A 5779-nucleotide genomic window follows, 5' to 3' on the forward strand; every position below is an offset into this window, starting at 1 on the left:
AAGCACGCCTCATCTGGAGCAAGTTCAAGCCGTCACCACATTGCGAAGCGGAAGACTGGTTGACAATCATGTGGAAGAAAAGAAGGATGAGCAAATTGAGGCCCCACAGAATCTGCATCAGGACAAGGGTAAGCAAGTGAGCAATGAGGTTTCGCCATCTTCATCATCTACTCCTGAGGTACCATATGAGCCTAAGGCCCCTTTCCCAGAACGTCTCAAGGCACCTTCCCACTTCGGGAAACAAGGAGAAAAGATACAAGACATGATGGAAACCTTCAAGCAGGTTCAAATCAACATCCCACTCCTTGATGCCATCAAGCAAATTCCAGCCTATGCAAAATTTCTCAAGGACTTGTGCACTCAAAAGAGGAAGAATCAGAAGCACATTCCTAAGAAGGTCATTCCCACCGAGCAAGTAAGCTCTCTGATTCAACATAACACTCCTCCAAAGTTCAAAGACCCTGGAGTGCCTACAATTTCGTGCGTCATCGGAAACACTGAGATTGAGAGAGCTCTCCTCGACTTAGGAGCTAGTGTTAATCTGCTTCCATACTCGGTATATCAAAAACTAGGCTTAGGGGAATTGAAACCGACAAATACTGTCTTGCAATTGGCCGACCACTCGATCAACAAACCCCGTGGGATTGTGGAAGATGTCATTATCAAGGTGGACAAGTTCTACTATCTAGTTGACTTTATAGTTCTGGACACAGAACCGGTCTTAAATCCAGAGAAGCAGATTCCAGTCATCCTTAGGCATCCTTTCCTTCCCACAGCCAATGCATGCATCAATTGCTGGACCGGAGTAATGAAGATCTTTTTTGGGAATATGAAGATCAGATTGAACATCTTTCATGCCTTCCAGAAGGCGCCCGATCAAAATGCATGTTTCTTCTTGGATGACATTGGAGAAACTGTTGAAGACCCACCTCCTGATCCTCTCTTTGAAGTTCCATAATGGAGCAACCCACCGGAGCCTATGCCTCTCACTTCAAGTACTCCACCAATTGATGACAACCCCACGGGGGACATAGTTCATTCAGAGGTTGTTGAAGTGAATTTCATTGGGGTGAAAATTTTTTTGGCAAATTCGCTGGCTACCCTAGTTTTTGAGAACTCCCATAGAGACAAGACGTTGATCATGAAACCAGTTCAGGACATCGCCATGGTGAGCATCAAACACCCTGAACATCGCCATGGTGAGCATCAAGACCTATTAGCTGAGAGAAGCAGTTTCGGGATCTTAAGAGGAATTCTCTTCCTTGTGGAGTGCTACATGATCATAAAGAAGAAGGGATGGAAGAGCTTGCTTGGACTTCTGAAGGATCGAGGTAAGATCCTTCGGGACTCGGACTTACATTGAGAATTACCTCATAGGATCAAGCGCAGGCCCTGTGCGCTTGACTCCTCAGTCCACCAGGGTACATGATCTCCATCCAGGTTTATTTTATTCATTGTTGCTTCATTATTTGATTATATTTTTACAACAATGTATGCACTTGATTGGTATTTGGTTGGAGTATCACATTTTTTAGGACGTGTTTTTGCATTCAAGTTTGGGGGTATAATTTGCCCCCATCTGCTCATTCATGTATTCCTATACACTTGATCTTATTCTTTAGTTCTATACATGCATTGGGGACAATGTATGATTCAAGTTGGGGGGTATGGAAAAACAAAACACAGTCCATTATTATTGTTACGTCATTCTTAAGCATATGGTTGAGCTTTGATTTTGGTTTGAAATTCATTGGTAGGCTTAAAATTGTGAACACATGATCATATGACTTAGGGATTTTGAGTCTTACTACTTACTTTTGGCAACATGAGATGCTTCTTGTTTCAATTTAAATCTATCTTAAGCACACTAACACATGTCTGTGAGGTATGAATTTTGAGACCAATTATGTTTGTTTTCAATGTCTTGAATTATGTTGGGTGACATATTGGATGAATAACTTTGGCATGCTATATATGTATATAAAAAAAAAAAAAAAATCAATGAAGTTTGAATTTTTCACTGAGTAACCGGACCTCTTGCCTCATTAAGCAGTGAGTGTTCGCGTCAAAAAGTGAAATTTTTGGGTTGATTAATAAAATGGCTAGCTTAGCTTCGTAGCCTTTTTGACTCGAGTTAGTAAGTCCTTAGGGGTGTCTTTACACCTAATGCCCTAAAGCCATTTGGTTTTGGAGACATTGACCTAACACTTGATACATGGGTAAACTAGAAAGCTTAAGGGAGCTAAGCATTGCAAAGCCTACAAAAAAAAAAAAAAAAATGTATGCCTTGGTTGTTTCATTTGATATGAAGTCTAACGAATTCTGAGATGGTGATTCATTCATATTGGAATTATTTTGAAGCCTCATGACTATGTGTTAGTTCACTTTGCACTAATTGAAATTTGTGTATCTCAATCTGTCATTTGTAAGTGATTTGATTTGTAAATTCTTTGGAATTTTGAAGATGGAGTTTATAATTTTAAGCTTGCTAATGAATGAGAACCATTATTTTTGTGATGCTTTATCCTTTTGAATGACATAATGATGACAATGTTTGTGGGTATCATTGCTGGAAAACCCTCACGAGACTTCACTCATCCTCTAGGGAATGCCTAGGGGTTTAAAAGGCTTGTTGCATACGCTAAATGCAATCGTACTTCCCACGAAAGATGAACTTATCTTTTTGTTTTTCAGTTTATTTTCTGTTTTGTATTGCTAAGGGACTAACAATATGTAAGTTTGGGGGTGTGATAAGAGCCGAATGTTGCACATTCAAGCCCCTTAATTTGCATACGTTAATTCCTTAGCATTGTTATTTGTTTGATTTTGTTTTGTTTTTGTGTTTTCAGGTTATAAATAAAGATGCAATTAATTCCATTGATTTTGGGCTTAAAAGCACACTTTGAGATGATTAAGCTTAGCCAATCATAACAGAGGAATGTTGTGGTTAAGTTTAATCAAATAAAAGAAGGGATTAATTCGGAATTTCTCAAATTTGAGTCAAAATCTGATTGGATTCAAATTTGGATTTTGCATGTATCTCGGTATTCTGGCCATAACTTTCAGCTCAAATATTAGATTGAGGTAATTCAAGTGGCATTGGAAAGATAACTCAAATTACTACAAATCATTGTGAAATACCATTTTCCTAATTCGGAGCGTCGCAATGCCAAAATCTCCCCGCAAGATAGGAATGCAATTTTGGGTGAATCCTATTCCGATTTGGACTTAGGTTTTCTTTATCCTAATTAGACTTGGACTTAAATCTCCGAAATTTCTAGGATTACTAGGGATTCTAGGACTCTCCTAAGCCCTATAAATAGGCCTCTAAGCATTGAGAAAAAAAGACAGACCGCTTCCTAGAAATTAGAAATTTGTCTTTGGAGGTTAGAAGATCATAAGCGGCTAAACCCCTTCGTGGGGTGTTGATGTAACCCTATCCAAGTACAATGGCTTGATTATATTTAATTTCTAGATTTTTAATTTATGCATGTTGATTGTATAACTATGAGAATTGCTACCTTTTGATTATGTTCTTCATATTAAATGCAATTGTTCTTAAATTCTAAATTCAATATTTATGAGATTCTTGTTTTGTCTTAGAAAGTATTTTACTTTTGTTGATCTCAAATCATTCTTGTTTTCTGTCATTATGAGAATGATGGTTATACAATGGGTTTAACTGACATATAATTAATAGGATTTGATAGGCCATACCTAGGGAAGACGGATTGTACTACACCCTAGTTTAGTGTGATTTAGGTAGACAGTTTGTGCCAACCTAAGATGAGTTACAGTTATTCATTGATTGTATGTATCCTGTTAAAGAATCTGATAATTTATACCTAGGGAAGACGGGTCGTACCGCATCTTAGTGGTTAGGTGGACGATCCGTGCCAACTGAAGATAGATTATGCTTATTCTTTAATAAGGTAGTTTCTTATTTATTTATAACATGCATAAAATGAATTTATGGGATTAATTATGATTAGCCATTGTTGTGTGGATAGAGGTGAAGTCAATACCCTACACTTTCTCTTATTTTAAATCTCTTTTATTTTCATGCACTTTACTTTTAAAGAAAATCAAATCAATTCTCTTTTTAATTAAGTTAATTTTAATCTTTCAAATTTTGATAATAAAACCCCTGCAGTCTTTGAGGTTCGACACCCTCTTTATAGCCGTATCCTACAAATATTCGTCCTATTGCGAGTGGTTATTTTTATAATTGATATTTTTGGTCACAAAAATACCACATCAGCTACGACTGAATGCATATGAGGCTTGATTGATTTACTGCTTAGATATGCTTATATGCTTGTTTTTCACCCGAAGTTGTTGAATGCATGTAAATGTGTATAGCTAAATATATTATGAATTAGATGAGTATGTATGTGTATGTTTTCGAACGAGAGTTTGGAATGTGCACATACACACAGTCGAAATAGTATGTTATAAAAATGTTCTTATGTATAGTGTTTACTTCATCAGCCACGAAATGCTTCTTAAATGTATGTTTAAACCAATAGTAGTTGTTATTGTAAACTCATGGTAGAAAATGGAAGTTGGCTCATTGTAAAAAGTTAGTGATTTCTATACTTATTGAGAAACATGCATTCTTATATCTGCATCTGCGAAGGTGGCAACCCAACAATCACATAGATGATGTTGTGGTTGTAGGTGACGAGAGTGTTGATGAGGATCCGGTAGCCGCATACTTGAGCTACTATGACTGAGGCCTCATGATGCCGGATGCATTTTGGGTCGAACTATGAGTTAGTCCGTCTTTTGAGTTTGTACATCATTTTTGTTTTTTGTATATGGCGGATGCCAGATGCTGTTTATAAACATTTATGATGCATATGGTAGGGGTGTACATGCGGATGCAATTGTTTGTAATATCTACAACCACATCCGTAAAATTTGGATATCACTTTTAGATATCCACATCCACATCAGCATCATGTTTTTACTATCTGCATCCACGTTGTTATTGAATGTCATTATCATCAGCTATCCGCATTTTAGGTAATTGAGCTATTTTAGTTGCTTGGGCCTTCTTTGAGTCTCTATTACGTCATATTTTAAACGATTTTGAAAATAATTTAGGCCCATTTTTAGTGTTTTGGACTTGTTTTATTTTTTAAGCCCTAGTGTTTTAAAAATATATTGATCTCACATTAATTTTGCCTTTTTGCCGAAGCAAATGAGTGAATTGCCAAGAAAAAAAAACCTAAAACATTATAAACATAGCATATACCTAATGCAAAATGACTTTGTTTTGGTGAATTTATTAAATGTAATATATGAAATATATTTTATGTAAAAGGTATGTGGATATATATGGCTTTTGTTATATATATTTTTTATATATAAAATATATATTTTTTATATATAAAATAACCACATCCGCATATCCTAAAATCACTATCCGCATCCGCATATGTGGATAGTGCCTTTTGTTAATGAGAAATGATATAGTGCAACAAAAAGACCATTTTTAACGCATAAAAGTCTTCGGTGGCAAGAGGTCATAGGCCTCATCCGTAGTTGCTATGGCTCTACCCACTGATGGACCTATAGCCTCTTGCCACCGAAAACTTTTATGGGCAAAAAATGGTATTTTTATTGCACTATAGCATATCTCTTTGTTAATTGTATCTGCATCCACACGTGTGGATAGCGGATGCACGCGGTTAATATCCATCCGCATGTACACCCCTAGTATATGGTGATGTGTTGTATGCGATACTTTTGTATAGCCATTGGTTTTAGTTAT

Source organism: Corylus avellana, chromosome ca4 (genome assembly GCF_901000735.1).
Source record: "Corylus avellana chromosome ca4, CavTom2PMs-1.0".
In the NCBI taxonomy this organism is placed as follows: Eukaryota; Viridiplantae; Streptophyta; class Magnoliopsida; order Fagales; family Betulaceae; genus Corylus; species Corylus avellana.